This window comes from Xiphophorus maculatus, chromosome 17 (assembly GCF_002775205.1).
Source record: "Xiphophorus maculatus strain JP 163 A chromosome 17, X_maculatus-5.0-male, whole genome shotgun sequence".
Lineage (NCBI taxonomy): Eukaryota > Metazoa > Chordata > Actinopteri > Cyprinodontiformes > Poeciliidae > Xiphophorus > Xiphophorus maculatus.
In genome coordinates, this window is record NC_036459.1 from 20,401,157 (window position 1) to 20,420,887 (window position 19,731).

A 19,731-nucleotide genomic window follows, 5' to 3' on the forward strand; every position below is an offset into this window, starting at 1 on the left:
TCAAGAACTTTGAGGTGACTCATTAATTGAATGTACACAACATCTTTTAGATTTTCTTTATGCTAAGTATTTTATTAGTAAGACATTTTTGCAAGGGTCAGTACAGCTTAATTCAGTAGCAGAAATAATCAAATAAGTAAAATCAATCATCCAGCCTATCTTTCCCTAATTCTGATACTGAGAACTAAAAAGGGAACTTTTGAGAGAGACAGACAGAGTTATGGCGTTTCAAACCCCAGAACTTGCCTGATGATGAAGAAGGCGTTGCAGCAGGAGGACGAAGTTGATCAACGAAGGCAGGGATCTCTGTTGGTCTGATGAGCTTTCGTCTCTGAATGTATGGTGAGGTCACACAGGACTTGGGTGCTGGCAGGAAGAGTACTGACTTAGAGCGGCAGGTCTTGGGTCTTAGGATGACTTTCTCGTGTGTAGCGTTCCTCAGCTTCTTGTCTTGCGGCTCTGAAGCTCCCTTCACCTTGTCTCACAATCTTTCTGGTCCGTTGAGATGTAGACGAGCTGACCTCCTCGAAGGAAGGCACCAGTTCTTCTTCTTTGTCTTTGCCTTGGTCTTTGTCTTTGAGGTATGAACCCAGCTGATGAGAGAAGTGCGATTTGAAGCCACATGTTGCGGGGTTGATGGGTTGGTCCCCATGCGCAGGACAGTCTACGGTTCTGTGGCCCCGGCTCTTCTTCAGCTGCAGAGTTCTTTATCCATCTCAATCTTGGCTCGATGCAAACTACAGTTTCTTTTTTATATTTTAGATATGCTCTATGAAGAAATCATTGGAATTGGTATTGGAAACTGCAAATAGGTGAATCCTCAAATACTGAATAGGCTGGGTTCGATTGTACCATGGTTTTGATCCATTTCTTTACACCCTTATCCCTAGTGGAATTGGGAGGGGTGCCTATCTCCAGTGAGACATTTCTAATGAGAGGCAGGGTACACCCTGGACAGGTAGCAGTCCATCGAAGGGCAACACTAGACAAACCACCATGCATGCTATCACTCACATGCAATTTAGAGAACCCAATTAACCTGACAGTCATGTTTTTGGACTGTGGGATGAAGCCGGAGTACCTGGAGAGAACCCTTGCATGCTCAGGAAGAACATGCAAACTCCATGCAGAAAGACCCCGGGCTGGGAATTGAACCCAGCACCTTCTTGCTACAAGGCAACAGTGCTTTCAACTGCGCCTCTGTGCAGCCCTACCATGGTATTATACTTTTATTTTTTAGTTTCTCCTCATACGTCTCTTAGAGTTTACTTATAAGAATAAATGCCATTCTGTAATAAATGCCAGAAACATTTCATGAGTGATCGTCTCTCCTTCCCATCCTTCAATGCATGACTTCTAACTCATTTTATTTTATTTTATTTTCAAGTTGAAAAAGTCAGCTCTTTGGAAAGTCATTGAGGGAAAACCAGAATAGAAAGTAAAGAAGCACCGCCCATTACTGTTTTAAGGTGAAACCTTTTAAAAGTCCAGTTAGCATAAGCAAGCCTGCAACTCTGCAAACTTTAGGCTTGCTCACACAAGGGGAACGGTATCTGATGGCTAAAAATCATCCATCAGATACCATTCCCCCCCTTTAACACAGGGGGAACGGTATTTGATGGGTAATATTGAGCATTAAAATGCATTCCCCTGGTCTTAGATTATACAGCACTATAAGGTTGGGCTGTATGGAATATAATCTAATATCTATATCTATTTATGACTTTATCTATGTATCTCTCTCTCTCTCTCTCTCTCTATATATATATATATATATATATATATATATATATATATATATATATATATATATATATACTGCTCAAAAAAAATAAAGGGAACACTTAAACAACACAATATAACTCCAAGTACATCAAACTTCTGTGAAATCAAACTGTCCACTAGGAAGCAACACTGATTGACAATCAATTTCACCTGCTGTTGTGCAAATGGAACTTTGTACAGAACAAAGTATTCAATGGGAATATTTCTTTCATTCAGATCTAGGATGTGTTATTTGAGTGTTCCCTTTATTTTTTTGAGCAGTGTATATAGTGATGTCAGTGGACGTCGAACCACTTTTTTCAGTAACGAGTAATCTAACACGTTACTATTTCAAATCCAGTAGTCTACAGTTACTTATCGAAATCACCTTGCGTTTCTGTGCGTTACTATTATCTTTTGTAATTAAATTTTATTTCCTCTATGCATCTTGGGGAGTAACCGCAGTTTCTATGTGGCAGTTATCAGCAGCGACAGAAATATAAACAATGAAGGAAAGGAGAGAGGTGCGCATTTTGTTGCTGGAAAAACAGGAACACACAGGACAGTGCAGGACAGTGAGACCTGGAGGGACGTGGTTGGGAGGAACGGCCCCCCGATCTGAACTCAAGCAGTGTTCTGTTGTTGGACGTCTGTGCTCGTCATGGATTGTCCATAACGAACACCATGTTCAAGCATAAGGGTGCCCACATGTGCACTTGGCACCAAGACACCCTAGGCCGCAGTTCGATTATCGACATTGTCATTATTTCATTGGATCTGCGGCCGTATGTCTTGGACATTCGGGTGAAGAGAGGTGCTATATATATATGCGGAGCTGTCCACTGACCACTACCTGGTGGTGATTTGGCTCCAGTGGTGGGGGAGGATGCCGGTCAGACCTGGCAGGTCCAAACGTGTTGTGAGGGTCTGCTGGGAACATTGGTCGGACTCCCCTGTGAGACGGAGCTTTAACTCCCATCTCCGGCAGAACTTCGAACACATTCTGGGGGAGGTGGGGGACATTGAGTCTGAGTGGACCATGTTCCGTGCCTCCATTGTCAAGGCGGCTTATCGGAGCTGTGTCTGCAAGGTTGTCGGTGCCTGTCGCGGCGGCAACCCTTGAACCCGTTGGTAGATACCTTCGATGAGGGATGCTGTCAGGCTGAAGAAGGAGTCCTGTCGGGCCTTTTTGTTCTCTGGGACTCTGAAAGCAGCTGATGGGTACCGGTGGGCGAAGCGGCATGCGTCTCGGGTAGGTGCTGAGGCAAAAACTCAGGCGTGGGAGGAGTTTGGAGAGGCCATGGAGAAAGACTTCCGTACGGCTTCGAGGCGTTTCTGGTCCACCATACGGTGTCTCAGAAGGGGGAAGCAGTACAGCACCAGCACTGTTTAAGTGGGGATGGAGTGCTGCTGACCTCAACCCGGGATGTTGTGGGCCGGTGGGCAGAATACTTCGAAGACCTCCTCAATCCCACCAATATGTATTCCATTGAGGAAGATGAGCCTGGGGACTCTGGGTTGGGCTCTCCAATCTCTGGGGACGAGGTCGCCGAGGTGGTTAAAAAGCTGCTCGGTGGAAGGGCCCCAGGCGTGGATGAGATTCCCCTGGAGTTCCTTAAGGCTCTGGATGTTGCGGGGTTGTGTCGGCTGACGCGACTCTGCAATATCGCATGGACATTGGAGGCAGTTCCGCTGGATTGGCAGACTGGGGTGGTGGTTCCCCTATTAAAAAAGGGGGATCAGAGGGTGTGCTCCAATTACAGGGGGGTCACACTCTTCAGTCTCCCTGGCAAGGTCTAATCAGGGTTCCTGGAGAGGAGGGTCTGTTGGATAGTCGAATCTCAGATTCAGGAAGTGCAGTGTGGTTTTCATCCTGGTCGTGGAACACTGGACCAGCTCTACACCCTCGGCAGGGTCCTGGTGGGTGCGTGGGAGTTCGCCCAACCGGTCTACATGTGTTTTGTGGACTTGGAGAAGGCATTCGACCGTGTCCCTCAGGGAGCCCAGTGCGGGGGTTCTTTGGGAGCATGGGGTACCGGGCCCTTTGATATGGGCTGTCAGGTCTCTGTATGACCGGTGTCAGAGTCTGGTCCGTATTGTCGGCAGTAAGTCGGGCTCATTTCCGGTGAGAGTTGGACTCCACCAGGGTTGCCCTTTGTCACCAATTCTGTTCATCACTTTCATGGACAGAATTTCTAGGCACAGCCAAGGTGTTGAGGGGATCTGTTTTGGTGGCCTTAGGATCGCGTTTTTGCTTTTTGCAGATGATGTGGTCCTATTGGTTTCATTAGGTCATGATCCACCATTCTCGCTGGAGTGGTTCGCAGCCGAGTGTGAACCGGCCGGGATGAGGATCAGTGCCTCCAACTCCGAGGTCATGGTCTTGAGCCGGAAAAGGGTCTTGTGCCTTCTCCGGTGTCCTGCCCCAAGTGGAGGAGCTCAAGTATCTCGGAATCTTGTTCACGAATGGGGGAAGAAGGGAGCAGAAGATCGATAGGCGGATTGGCGCAGCGTCTGCCGTCAAGCGGCCGCTGTATCAGTCCGTCGTGGTGAAGAGAGCTGAGCCAAAAAGTGAAGCTCTTGATTCACCGGTCGATCTACATTCCCAGCCTCATCTATGGTCATAAGCTTTGGGTCAAGACCGAAAGAACGAGATCGCGGATACAAGCGGCCGAAATGGGTTTTCTCCGTAGGGTTTCTGGGCTCTCCCTTAGAGATAGGGTGAGAAGCTAATTCGGGAGAGACTCAGAGTAGAGCCGCTGCTCCTTCACATCAAGAGGAGCCAGTTGAGGTGGCCTGGGCATCTGGTCAGGATGCCTCCTGGACGCCTCCCTGGTGAGGTGTTCCGGGCACGTCCCACCGGGAGGAGGCCTCGGGGAAGACCCAGGACATGCTGGAGGGACTATGTCTCTCGGCTGGCCTGGGAACGCTTTGAGATTCCCCCGGAGGAGCTGGAACAAGTGGCTGGGGAGAGGGAAGTCTGTGTCTCCCTTCTGAAGCTGCTACCCCCCCCGACCCGACACCGTATAAGTGGAAGAAAATGGATGGATAGATGGAAAACAGGAACTATTTTGAGTTTCGCTTGCTATGTCCGATTATTATAAGCAGCTTTGGGCTTGTATTTTTTAAAGTCGCTTGCAGATTTTCATGAATCGCAGGTTGCGGTTTTTGGACTTGGAATTAAACAGACATAAAGCCCAGAATTTGTCTGACATCCAGTTAGTTTTAGTTAGACTCTCCCTGTCCATCATTTCCCGGATAATCCGTCCCGCTGTGTCTTTGTTAATGTCAAGTTAATATATTACCTGTGAATGACGTTGAGCTTCGAGTTGCTCTCCAAAAAAACTGCAAACATTGTGACTAATATGAACAGTGCAATAAATGTGAAAACAGCTACGAATGAACAAGTCCGTAAAGTTGTGCAACTAAACAGCATTATAATTATTAATATTAAGATAAATGTCACAAATCTGTGCAGCGAGACATCTGAGTTGTTTAGCCGCAGGAGGAGCACTGTGTGCTGCCAAACGCAGGGCTGTAACGCAGAACCTGGAGGCAGAGGAGAGAAGGGGCGGGGGGCTCTAAAGTCCTACTTATAGTTTTCCAGACAATACTGGAACACACTAAAACACACACAAATTACTATAGTTTTTTTGTACTGTTGTAACCATTAAGCAATCTCCCCTTCAGTTCAACCTTATAAGTTGAGATATATTGTTGACGTTACCATCATATAATAGCTTGCAATTACGTATTGGCAAAGATTAATGTAATTTTCACAGGTGGGAGAGCACAGGTGGGAGAGCGTTGTTGTTAGCAGCTGCTGAAAGTAAATAAAAGTTACTGTTAATCTAACTTAGTTACTTTCCAAATAAAGTAATCAGTAATCTAACACTTTTTCAAGGAGTAATCAGTAATCTGATTAAAGTTACTTTTTCAAAGTAACTATGCCATCACTATATACACTGCTAAAAAAAAAATAAAGGGAACACTTAAACAACACAATATAACTCCAAGTAAATCAAACATCTGTGAAATTAAACTGTCCACTTAGGAAGCAACACTGATTGACAATCAATTTCACCTGCTGTTGTGCAAATGGAATAGACAACAGGTGGAAATTATTGGTAATTAGCAAGACACACTCAATAAAGGAGTGGTTTTTTTTCTTTCGAAAAATTTTATTGTTACTGTAAACATTTAAAAACATTACATTATTTCAATTATCCAGAAATTTTTCAAGAAACGTACAAATTCATCAAATTAGGCTAAAAGAAGCTAAGAACAAGAGTATAAAACAGAAAAACTCTGTGGGTTAAAAGTTGAGCAGGACCGGGGTGACTCCCTCCAAGTCCGGAGCCGTATCCACCTTCCAGACAGCGCTGGTGCTCAGAGGGGATCCCGCCCTGAAGCTCCTTCCCTCCTGCCTCACCCAGAGAGCCAGGCCGCCGCTGCTTGGACCTCTACTCGTGTAGCGCCGGCTCGTTCGTCCACGGAGGTGCAGGCGATTCTTCTTGGTGGCTGTGTCCTTGGCGTGCCACCTGCAGCCCTTGATGTTGCTCTTGTTGCTGCTGCCATCCGGATCACAGCCACGGGGGGCATCTGCCTGCGCCTGCTCACCAGCAAGTTTCTGGAGGTCCAAATTCCTTTACTAAAACCAATAAATAGTTAGGAAACACCAATAAAAGGTAAAAGATATTTTCCACTACTTAGTGGTCAATATCTTAACCGGGGACAAAATTTACTGAACCTCTAAATCAGTGGTAACAGCCAAGTCACAAAGACTACCGCTATCATCACCCAAAGGAGGGGACCGCTGTCTTAGCCAAAAGGTCGAGAAGCAATAAAGGAGTGGTTCTGCAGTTGGGACCACAGACCACTTCTCAGTACCTATGTTGTCTGGCTGATGTTTTGGTCAGTTTTGAATGTTGGTGGTGCTTTCACACTCATGGTAACATGAGACGGACTCCACAACCCACACAAGTGGCTCAGGTACTGCAGCTCATCCAGGATGGCACATCAATGCGAGCTGTGGCAAGAAGGTTTGCTGTGTCTGTCAGCGTAGTGTCCAGAGGCTGGAGGCGCTACCAGGAGACAGGCCAGTACACCAGGAGACGTGGAGGAGGCCGTAGGAGGGCAACAACCCAGCAGCAGGACCGCTACCTCCGCCTTTGTGCAAGAAGGAGGAGCACTGCCAGAGCCCTGCAAAATGACCTCCAGCAGGCCACAAATGTGCATGTGTCTGCACAAACGGTTAGAAACCGACTCCATGAGGATGGTATGAGGGCCCGACGTCCACAGATAGGGGTTGTGCTCACAGCCCAACACCGTGCAGGACGCTTGGCATTTGCCAGAGAACACCAGGATTGGCAAATTCGCCACTGGCGCCTTGTGCTCTTCACAGATGAAAGCAGTTTCACACTGAGCACATGGGACAGACGTGACAGAGTCTGGAGACGCCGTGGAGAGCGGTCTGCTGCCTGCAACATCCTTCAGCATGACCGGTTTGGCAGTGGGTCACTGCCTGAGACCATATGCTGGTGCGGTTGGCCCTGGGTTCCTCCTAATGCAGAACAATGCTAGACCTCATGTGGCTGGAGTGTGTCAGCAGTTCCTGCAAGATGAAGGCATTGAAGCTATGGACTGGCCAGCCCGTTCCCCAGACCTGAATCCGATTGAGCACATCTGGGACATCATGTCTCGCTCCATCCACCAACGTCACATTGCACCACAGACTGTCCAGGAGTTGGCGGATGCTTTAGTCCAGGTCTGGGAGGAGATTCCTCAGGAGACCATCCGCCACCTCATCAGGAGCATGCCCAGGCGTTGTAGGGAGGTCATACAGGCACGTGGAGGCCACACACAATACTGAGCCTCATTTTGACTTGTTTTAAGGACATTACATTAAAGTTGGATCAGCGTGTAGTGTTATTTCACTTTAATGTTGTGTGTGGCTCCAAATCCAGGCCTCCATTGGTTAATAAATTTGATTCCCATTGATGATTTTTGTGTGATTTTGTTGTCAGCACATTCAACTTTGTACAGAACAAAGTATTCAATGAGAATATTTCTTTCATTCAGATCTAGGCTGTGTTATTTGAGTGTTCCCTTTATTTTTTTGAACAGTGTACATACTGTATATAGTTTTTATCAAGCAAAATGAATATGAATACAATGAATACCTTAACACCGGCAGCCTGATACTGGCCATTAATGTGACAATGTATTTTAGAAAGCAGTGTTTGTTCTCCAACAAACAAATGTTATTTTATTCCCAAAACAGGATTTATATAAGAGAAAACTGTTATCAGTGTGGCATGATTAAAGTTCATTTTGCTTGTTTCAGGTAAAACCTGACAAATCCTATCTGCATTGGATCCTCTCAGTGAGTTTTTCATAAGGATATCAAAATGAGCAGTTAGTTTTGGAAGTTATAGTTTGCAGGATAGTTTTATTTAGGAGAATGTACAAAATACTGGAACTCTGATTGACAACAGATATAGTCCAAATGAGAGTCAGCTGTCAGTTAAACACTCTGGTCCTTTAAGTTACTTTTTTCAAAAATTGTTCCATGTTTAACTGAGTGAACATGTTTTAAAGGCTGCTCTTAGAGATTCACTCATATGTTGTGAAAATCACATATGATTTGGAGATTCAGCTGAGTCTAAAGTGCTGTCAACATGTACTGTGGTGGTTCTCTTTGGGTGCTGGCTGCTTTTCTCTCCCTCTGTTATTGTGACTGCGCTCTTCCCTATGAACTTAGAATACAAGACTACCATTTTGTTCCTTTAAAACTGTGTTTCAAAAAGATGTGTGAGGGATTGCTGTGTCTGTTGCTCAGTATGTGTGCATTTAAGTTGTGTTGCTTTGCAGAATTGAGCAAGTTTGTATTGTGAAAGTAGGACTGGACCTCAGCTGTTAACTGAATAAAAGCAGAATAAAGCAACCAGCTGCTGTTTTATTTATTCACTTTTCTCTCTCTACATACATACACTATATTGCCAAAAGTATTTGCACACCTGCCTTGACTCACATATGAGCTTAAGTGACATCCCATTCCTAATACATAGGGTTCAATATGATGTTGGTCCATCCTTCGCAGCCAGAACAGCTAGCCTTCCCAACTCCTCTGGGAAGGTTGTCCACAGTACATCTACACACCCACACACAAAAAAATATATATATATACAGGGGTTGGACAATGAAACTGAAACACCTCTCATTTTAGTGTGGGAGGTTTCATGGGTAAATTGGACCAGCCTGGTGCCCAATCTTCATTAATTGCACATTGAACCAATAAGAGCAGAGTGTGAAGGTCCAATTAGCAGGGTAAGAGCCCAGTTTTGCTCAAAATATTGCAATGCACACAACATTATGGGTGACATACCAGAGTTCAAAAGAGGACAAATTGTTGGTGCACGTCTTGCTGGCGCATCTGTGACCAAGACAGCAAGTCTTTGTGATGTATCAAGAGCCACGGTATCCAGGGTAATGTCAGCATACCACGAAGAAGGACGAACCACATCCAACAGGATTAACTGTGGACACAAGAGGAAGCTGTCTGAAAGGGATGTTCGGGTGCTAACCCTGTATCCAAAACACATAAAACCACGGCTGCCCAAATCACGGCAGAATTAAATGTGCACCTCAACTCTCCTGTTTCCACCAAAACTGTCCGTCGGGAGGTCCACAGGGTCAATATACACGGCCGGGCTGCTATAGCCAAACCTTTGGTCACTCGTGCCAATGCCAAACATCGGTTTCAATGGTGCAAGGAGTGCAAATCTTGGGCTGTGGACAATGTGAAACATGTATTGTTCGCTGATGAGTCCACCTTTACTGTTTTCCCCACATCCGGGAGAGTTACGGTGTGGAGAAGCCCCAAAGAAGCGTACCACCCAGACTGTTGCATGCCCAGAGTGAAGCATGGGGGTGGATCAGTGATGGTTTGGGCTGCCATATCATGGCATTCCCTTGGCCCCATACTTGTGCTAGATGGGCACGTCACTGCCAAGGACTACCGAACCATTCTGGAGGACCATGTGCATCCAATGGTTCAAACATTGTATCCTGAAGGCGGTGCCGTGTATCAGGATGACAATGCACCAATACACACAGCAAGACTGGTGAAAGATTGGTTTGATGAACATGAAAGTGAAGTTGAACGTCTCCCATGGACTGCACAGTCACCAGATCTAAATATTATTGAGCCACTTTGGGGTGTTTTGGAGGAGCGAGTCAGGAAACATTTTCCTCCACCAGCATCACGTCGTGACCTGGCCACTATCCTGCAAGAAGAATGGCTTAAAATCCCTCTGACCACTGTGCAGAACTTGTATATGTCATTCCCAAGACGAATTGACGCTGTATTGGCCACAAAAGGAGGCCCTACACCATACTAATAAGTTATATGTGTGTGTATGTTGACAGCCAATATGGCCCCACACTCTGTCCTTGGTACAAGGGAGAGCAAACAACTCAAAAACCCAAACGGAAAAGCGATCAGGCGCAAGGTATTTTATTACCAAAAAAATAATAAAAGTCACTAATAGTGGCACAATAAAACCGCCCTCCTGTCCTCAATAAAATCCAGGGCTCAGTAATTGTCTAAAAGTCACCAATCCGAGGCCATAGGCTGGGCTCCGCTTCTTAGGTTGCTTCTGGTGGAGGTAATCCGTCTGCAGCGCACTCCGTTGCCAATCCCCAGCTGCCGGGACGATGCTCCAGCACCGCTCCACTCTTCGGCGTGCAACGCCCTTCTTCCGCCCGATCCAGCTAAAAGAAAGAGCAGGAAAGCGCCAGCATCCCCGCACCAAAACTCCGCCGGAAGACGTACTTCCTGCTAATGGCTACTCTCTTGATCAAAATAGAGCGCTACTTACAGGCGCGGGCAGAGGTTCTCCTCTGCCCTAATCCTTGGTACTGGGCCGTTTATCTAGCTCCCGGTCTTCTGCGCCTGACGTGCAGATTCTGTCTTCCCCTCGCTCGGCAGCGTGTCGGTTTCTGTAGCCTACAGAAACAGGTTGTTTGTTCCTCTCCCCTCCTTCCATCCAGGCTCCTTTTATTTTGGCTTTAATCAGCCTCTGCTGACACCTGTATCGGCGGCCAATTAGTGCGCTCCGCCTCCCTAGACAAGCACCTTCAGTCTAGTACGTTTGGATTGTTAACGGGGGAAAAAAAGAAAAACAAACCCCAAGCATGCAAAGCACAACAAAAATAAAAACACAATCATATTTTCCCCTGTACAACATCCCCCCACACATTTACAATGACAGTCCCTGTCACTAATCTGCTGCTCGATAGCGAGCAGGTGGTTGTCCTAGGTTTGCTCTCGCAGAGCGCCGAGGTCCTAAAACCTCTTCCTGAAAAGGAGCTGACGGGGTAAACATGACACCAAAAAATGGGGGACTTATGCAAGTCTCTACCACACTCTCCTTACTAGCCACCAGCTGGGGTTCCTCCTTTAAAGGAGCAATACAAAGTTTCAATGCATTGCGGTGCAGGGTCATTTCACGGCCTCCCTTCTCTGGCTGCACTTTGTATACCACCCCTGTTTCACCTACTTGCTCCAGAATAACATGTGGTTCATCATTCCATCCTGGATGCAGTTTACCTTGTCCTTTCCTATTTCTATCTCTCACCCACACCCTCTCACCAGGTGCCAAAGGCAGGGCCTGCGCTTTCCTCTCATATTGCTTCTTGCCATAAAAAGCAGCTTTTGTCATGTGCTTTTTAGCAAGCTCATAAGCAAAGGACAGCTTTGCATGATGGTCTTTAACCCATCCTCCCATGTCATGCTGAGACTGGAGTTGTCCCACTCCTAAGCCCACATCCACCGGCTGCCTCAAGTGTCTGCCAAACATCAGAAATGAAGGGGCATAACCTGTAGAGCCATGAACAGTGTTGTTATAAGCCTGCAACAGTTCAGGTAGATACTCTGGCCACCTGTGTTGTCTCTCTGATCCAAGGGACCGCAACAGATTCAAGAGAGTTTGGTTCATCCTCTCCACACTTCCGTTCCCTGAGGGATGATACGGAGTGGTCCTGCTTTTAGTGATACCGTAGCACTTACAAAGCTCTTGCAGTAAAGCAGACTCAAAATTGGCCCCTCTATCTGTATGAAATCTAGCTGGGCAACCAAATGTCTGTATCACATGTGACCATAGCACCTGAACTGTTGTCTGGGCAGTTTGATCTTTTGTTGGAACAGCCCATGAATATCGTGTGAACCAATCAGTCATGACCAAAATATTCTGGTACCTATCTGTAGGTCTACCCAGAGAAAGAAAATCTAGGCCTATAACCTCAAGGGGGTAAGACACAGATATGGGGTGCAGTGGGGCCTTAGGCTCTGCCCTGTTTTGCAAGCTACAGGCAGCACAGCCCAACTGAAACTGATGCACCTCCTTCTCCATATTGGGCCAATAGAAGAACCGACGAATTCTGGACAATGTCCTCTCCCCTCCTGCATGGGCAGTTGCTTGATGGTACTTCTCCCACACCTCCCTGCGCTTGCTTGTGGGGCATACAACTTGGAAAAAAGTTGCATTAGTTTTACAGTCTGTTACTTTTCGACACACAACACCATCCCGGAGTACGAGTTTCCCCCACTGTTTCAGAATTTTGCGTGTACTGGCTGGCAAGTCCTTTCTAGTTTGTGCTTCCGGTAAAGTCCCCTGCCTCACATACCTTTGCACAGCTTTCAAGTCCACATCTAACTCTTGAGCAGTCTTCCAATCCTGTGTCTGTAGTCCAGGCTCCGAAGGATTTGGAGAAAGAGCTACATTGGTTGCATAGGCAAATTGGTCCTCTGATGACAGGCCTACAGGAAATCGGGACAAGGCATCAGCATTAACGTTCTCCTTCCCTGCCCGATATTTCACGATAAAATCGAAGGAGGCTAACTGCGCTACCCAACGTTGTTCTGTTGCCCCCAAGTGGGCAGTTTGAAGGTGTGCCACTGGATTGTTATCTGTAAAGACTGTAAATTTGGCTCCTGTCAGATAATCCTTAAACTTTTCGGTGATTGCCCACTTTAAGGCTAACAGTTCCAGCTTGAAAGAACTGTAATTCGCATCGTTCCTTTCAGCAGGATGCAAACTCCGACTAGCATAGGCAATCACATGTTCTCTCCCATTTTGCACCTGGGCTAGGATAGCACCCAACCCATGTTTACTTGCGTCAGTATAAAGGACAAATGGTAGAGAGAAGTCAGCATAGGCGAGAACAGGGGCTTGTGTAAGTGCAGTTTTTAACTGTTCGAATGCTTCCTGACAATCGGCTGTCCAAGTAATCTTCATTTCTGACCTCTTATTAGCGGGTATCCCAATCAACAAAGAGTTCAAAGGGCGAGCCATTTTGGCAAAACCAGGAACAAACCTCCTATAGTACCCAGCCAGGCCCAGAAAAGCTCTGACCTGGCGAATGGTATTCGGAGCAGGGTAACTCTTGACAGCACTATTTTTTTCAGGATCAGGTCTCACCCCATTCTTGTCAACAAGGTGGCCAAGGAACTTTACCTGAGTTTGAAACAACTTGCATTTGTCCAATCTAAGTTTCAGGCCATGCTGACAAAGTCTCTGGAAAACATTTTCAAGGTGTTGCAAATGAGAGGAAAAATCTGGTGAGTATATAATAATATCATCCAAATAGACCAAGGCAGAGTCTGTAAGTTCGCCACTTAAGCATTGCTGCATCAAACGTTGAAATGTGGCAGGGGCATTACAGAGCCCAAACGGCATGCGTTCGAACTCAAAGAGTCCGAGTGGTGTAGTAAATGCAGTCTTCTCTTGGTCCTTAGGGTCCATCTCTACCTGCCAGTAGCCGCTGGCCAGATCCAGTGTTGAAAACCATTCAGCCTTTGTTAAAGATGTCAAGGTCTCCTCGATCCTAGGAAGGGGAAAAGCATCCTTATGAGTGACCGCATTAAGCTTCCTGTAGTCTACACAAAATCGCAAGCTCCCATCTTTCTTCCTCACCAGAACGATTGGTGCAGCCCATGGGCTCTTGCTCTCACAGATAATTCCTTTATTTAGCATATCTGCCAGAAGTGTCTTCATCTCTTTGTACATTAAAGGAGGCAAAGGTCGATGCCTCTCTTTAATAGGTGCTGCATTACCTGTGTGTATGCTATGCTGGACCAAGTCTGTTCTGCCAACATCTTCCTCATCCACAGAAAACACCTTTTTCCACCTCTGCAGAAAGGCCTGGAGCTCCCCCTTCTGCTGTGGGGCTAAATCCACAGAAGTTAAGAGTTTGTTCACCTCTTCACAGCTGTTTGTTTCTTCCATCCCTACAACTTCTGTTACACCAACTTCGACCACCCCATCAGATCCCACAGTTAGACTAAGGTCGCCAGTACCCTGAATTTCAGTCTCCTCCACTTGATGCAGTCGACCTAACTTCTCGTAGGGCCCTATTTTTATTGGATATGGGTGAGGGTTGCAGACTCTGACAGGAAGCCAACCCCGATCAACCACTGACAAAGTTCTTGCCACCCCCCATTGTTCTGATCCAGGTAGTGCCTCAATAAACACCAACCCATTCCTGGACCTCATCTTCTGAGGAGCACGGCCCCAAATCATTGTTTCACAATTAGGGGGCACCTGTATTCCTTGGCGACAGGCAGGTCGGACGTACCCCAGGGGATCCCCTTCCATCTTAGTAGCAGAAATCCTCTGGCAGATGGTAAATGCCTCTTCCCAGACCTGGTAGGACTTCCACTTCTGAGGGGAGAAAGCTGACGTGCCACTTTTAAAAACAGTGTCCCAACAAGCACCAATAACATTCATGCCCACAATAAGTGAGTGGGTGGAGCAGTCATCTTTTACAATCACAACACCTTTTTCGGGTATTTTAAACCCTTCAACCTCAAAGTCCATAATAGCATACCCAGAATATGGGATGGTGAGGCCATTTGCTGCTTTTAACGTGAACACCAAAGATCTGTCGCTTTTCATGTGAGGAAAATAAGAGTCCATTACTTGTTGTTGGACCAGTGTGACTTGAGAACCAGTATCCAACAAAGCTGTCATTCTCACTCCACCCATAGATAACTCTATGGTAGGACATTTACCAATGAATGGTGCTGTGGCCCCTTGGCCATTTGTTATACAACCCGTCCCGACTGCCTGGGCCTCGGCAGTAGGGTTACCTAGTTTAAAGCTGGCTGTTCCCCATCAGGTGCTTGGCAAAACCTGGCAATATGGCCCGCCCGCTTACACTGCCTACAGATAGGTTGTCCATCTCTGGTCCAGCCCCGGGAGTACCCAGGCCGTCTTTGTGGTAGTCTTGACACCCCTGAAGCAGCAACATCCCCCTGACTTTGTTGTAAAAGAGGCCTGATCTCATTAATTACTTCTTTTGCCAAATCTTTCATTTGTTCTTTAACGTCATGCATTATTTCTTTTTTAAAATCTTCTTTCCAGTTAGAGTTGGACAACAATCGGTTATGTGTTGGCTCACTTACTACAAAACACATACTCTGTAGTCTTTGTGAGCCATTATGCTCCTCTTCAAGCTGCAATGCCTCTCGATGAACAGCGACAAAATCCTCTCCAGGATTGTGTCGCACATAGGCTCTGAGCGTGTGGGACAGGGGACCTTCACGCAGGCCAAGTAGCATCTGGTCCAATAAGTTTGCGTCAGTAGGTGCATCATCAGGGCTGCGCTGCCTCAACCTGCAGCACAGTTCTCTCAACCTTAAAGTAAAGGACTTTACAGATTCATCAGGTTTCTGAATGCAACCAAAAAATTGTGACCTTAACACAGCAACCGGAGTATTATCACCATACAATGAGTCCAAATAATTAAAAATCTTACGGACCCGATCTCGCTCACCCTCATCTAAAACATTAACCTGTTGCTTCGCTTCCCCAGCTAAGGCCCCTATTAAAATGTCCACTTTTCTTGCCTCTACTAATTCTTGAGCATTTAAAAGTCCGTGCACTTGTTCTTTCCAGTCCTCATATTTTAGTTCACTTTCAATCCCTTTGTACTTGGGCACCCAAGGTGCACCAGGGAAGACTGGCATCATCATGTTGTGTTCTTACTTTTGGGAAGAGTGTTGCTCCCTGCTTGTACCCTGCTCACAGCGCCAAAATAATGTTGACAGCCAATATGGCCCCACACTCTGTCCTTGGTACAAGGGAGAGCAAACAACTCAAAAACCCAAACGGAAAAGCGATCAGGCGCAAGGTATTTTATTACCAAAAAAATAATAAAAGTCACTAACACAGGCGACGTGTTTTTGCGTGAACACGTCGCCTAGACACCGCTAAGTTAGCAATAGCTAGAGAGGAGTTTGCAAACATGAGCGTCTTGACATTGTACGGCGCTCCAAAACTCTATGGGCAGCTCCGTTGCACATGGTTCCCAAAGCAGACGGGGGTTGGTGACCCTGTGGGGATTTTCGGTGACTCAACAATTCCACCAGTAATGACAGGTACCCAATTCCTCACATTCAGGACTGCCCGCCTGGCTGGAGCAACCATTTTCTCTAAGGCAGACTTGGTGCAAGGTTACCATCAGGTTCCAGTGTATCCCTTAGATGTACCCAAAACCGCAGTTATCACGCATTCCCCCCCCTCCCCTCCAGGGGTCTTTTTGTGGGCTCTAGTGGCCCTTATATGAAAGTAGTCTGACAGGAAAAGGGGAAAGAGAGGGAGGAAGACATGCGGTAAAAAAAACTTTTTCTGGCAACATGCCATTTCCGCTTCATGTTGGAGGTCAGGGACTTTACTGCTTTTGTTGATCACAAGCCTCTCACTTTTGCTATGGCAAAAGTTTCTGAACCGTGGTCAGCTCAGCAACAACAGCATTTGTCTGCCATTTCAGAGTTCACCACTGACATTCAGCATGTGGCTGGCAAGAATAATCTGGTGGCTGACTGTCTGTCCAGAGCAAAGGTTGCTTCTGTGCATTTAGGTGTGGACTCCCTCGCCATGGCCACAGACCAACTGACCGACCAGGATATTCTGGCCTTTAAAGCGGCTGAATCCAGTTTGCATTTAAAGGAGGTTTCCTTTCATGAGTGTGGTGCAAACCTTCCTTGCGATGTCTTGACTGGCAAACCTCGACCTTGGGTCCCTACTGGTTGGCGTCAGCGGGCTTTTGATGCAGTTCATTCCCTTTCACACCGGCGCGTTAAAGTTTCTGTTAAACTGGTAGGGGCAAAGTTTGTGTGGCCGAGACTCCGTAAAGATGTACGGACATGGGCAACTTCCTGTTTGGCTTGCCAGCGTGCCAAGGTGCAATGGCACACTCAGGCTCCACTGGAGCACGTTCCTGTTCCGCAACAGAAGTTTGAACATGTGCATGTGGACGTAGTGGGGCCGCTTCCAACTTCCAGAGGTTTTACCTATCTCCTGACGATGGTGGACAGAACTACTCGGTGGCCGGAGACAGTTCCGCTGTCATCAACCACTCCGGTTGATGTGGCTCGGGCATTTATCTCCTCCTGGGTGTCCCGGTGTGGTGTTCCATTGGACTTGACCTCCGACAGAGGTCCCCAGTTCACTTCAGAGTTGTGGACTGCAGTGGCAGAGAGCCTTGGGGTTAAACTCCATCGTACTGCTGCCTACCATCCACAGGATAATGGTCTTTGTGAGAGGTTCCACTGCACAATGAAGGCTACATTGCAGGCCTCGTTGGTGGATAATAGCTGGATAAATCGCATGACTTGGGTTTTGTTGGGCCTGTGTTCGGCTCTAAAAGAGGACCTGCAGTTTTCTTCAGCTGAGTTGATCCTGGGCCAGCCTTTGAGGGTACCAGGGCAATTTAGGAGGGGACCTAAGGATTCTTTTGGTGTAGTTGGGGGGTAATCAAGAGAGTATTTCTTTGTTTGAAGCCAGCTCATGTGTTACCAGGGGACCCAGTTGAGTTGGTTCAGCCACCTCGCCGTGGTTGTCCCCCAGTTTCTTTGCCCACTCTTCCGGGTCCTCCCCTTACCGCTGGTTTGTCTCCCTCAGGTGAACAGTTTGGTAGCAGTCGACCTGGAGAGTCTCTTTCAATTTCAACCCGTTCCTGTGAAAAGAAGCCGTGGTGGCCAACTTATTAAACTCCCTAGTCGTTACCGTTAGGTATTTCAATTGTTTTGTTTGTTGCTGCTGTTTAGTTTTTCCTTTGAGTGCGTTTTCTTTTATGTACTTGTGACGTTGTTTCACATGTTATGTGCTTTTGTATTTGTGATATTCTGTGTGTTCAGGGGGGGCCTGTGTGGCATAAACAATGTGTATATTTCACACCCGAATGTATACTGTTATTGTGAAGGGGAGAACATGAGGTGAGAAGACACCAAAGGTTGTACTACATTCTATTTTTGGTTTGGATTGGAAGACATTGAGAATAAAACAAGACTCAAATTATATTTTCGTCTTTTTCTGCTGACTTCCACAACATATTAGCTTGGTGTGATGTGAATTAAATTTTTCATTTGAATTTAAAAAATAATAAAGTTCATGATCTGAGTCTTTATCATTATGTTTGGGCCAGCAAAGAAACTTTTTATAAGCCAAAATAAGAAATCTAGGTTTATTTAGTCCATTACAACCAGAACCTCAAGGTTCTCCGTTGGTGAGTGTCACTGCAACTCAGCGGAGAAATGACCGCAGTTGCTGTGCTTCAGCCCGTAATATGGAGAATCTCCCCATTGAACTAGAACCGAACTGAATCACACATTAACATGTTATAGAGAGCAATTGCCACTGGAATGTCTGTGCCATTCCGGAGCTCGGGTAACTGTTGTGCTGTTCGTGGCTGCCCTAGTGAAAAAAAAATACTTTAGTATATTTCAAATATACTAACAATTGTGTAAGTACATTTTAAGTATACTAAGTTTTAAGTGTACTACCTTTAAATATATACAAAGTATACTAAAAGTATGCCTGTACCAATTTTGACATTATAACTTAAAACACACTTAAATATAATTGTACCAAAATACACTTTAAAAAAATTATATAAAAGTATACTTTAAGTGAATAAAATATGTATTTGCTCAAGTATACCAATTGCTTTTGTGGCGACACTAGACTGAAATCAGGAATAATGTGCAATTTAAATTTCTGGACCCAAATAAGTTGCTCAACAACGCCATCCTGGGAATTTCACCCAGGGTATATTACCTTCTTTTTAAGACAAACAGGTTTGGTCATGCATAGATTGAGACATCTGAGACAGTTTCAAATGTACAAAAAGCTATTTATTAAATTCTTTTAAAATACTCTTTAAAAATAGTTCTTTATAACAAAAAAACTGAGGAAAACAGAAAAAACTACAGTAGCTGAGGTTACCGGCAGAAGGGGCCGCAATAGGGACGGCATCCACCAAACACAGCAAACAAAAACCCTTTAAAGCAGTGGTCCCCAACCTTTTTATTACCGCGGACCGGTCAGGACTTGGCAATTTTGCTGCGGCCCGGGGGGTAGGGGGCGTCAGGTAATGCTTCTGCATGTTGGTGTTCCCGCTAAAGCCTTTTTTTTTTTTTTTGGCTCCGATTTTCCCTTTACGACAATCTTACAACATCCTGCAGTGTGTGGTGTGTTGGATATGCCCGATGTAAAATCGGGCATATTCAACATTGTCTTGGCCCGATTATTACAGCCTGTGGGGTTTTCCCTGACTAGGAGCGAGAACGCAGCCTGTTGAATGTCACAGGTAGCCAATCAGAAAGCGCGGTGATGTAAGAACGGAGGGAAATCCCAAACCGTTGACGTGGCAACTGAGAGTCCGGTGGACATCAGAGGTGATATGTGGAAATGATTATTGCTATATGTAAAGGTCATTTTTATACATGTTTATTATATGTGGTTATGCTTATTCAGTTAAAAATGTTAACTACAAACAAACATAACTTGCCTCCAAATCATAGAGCAGCAAATAGAGCGGCTGCTCCCGCCGTCTCTTATCAAACGCCTTTTCTTTTTTATCGCTTAAAATTAGTCCACAAACTGTCACTACTGCTTCTAC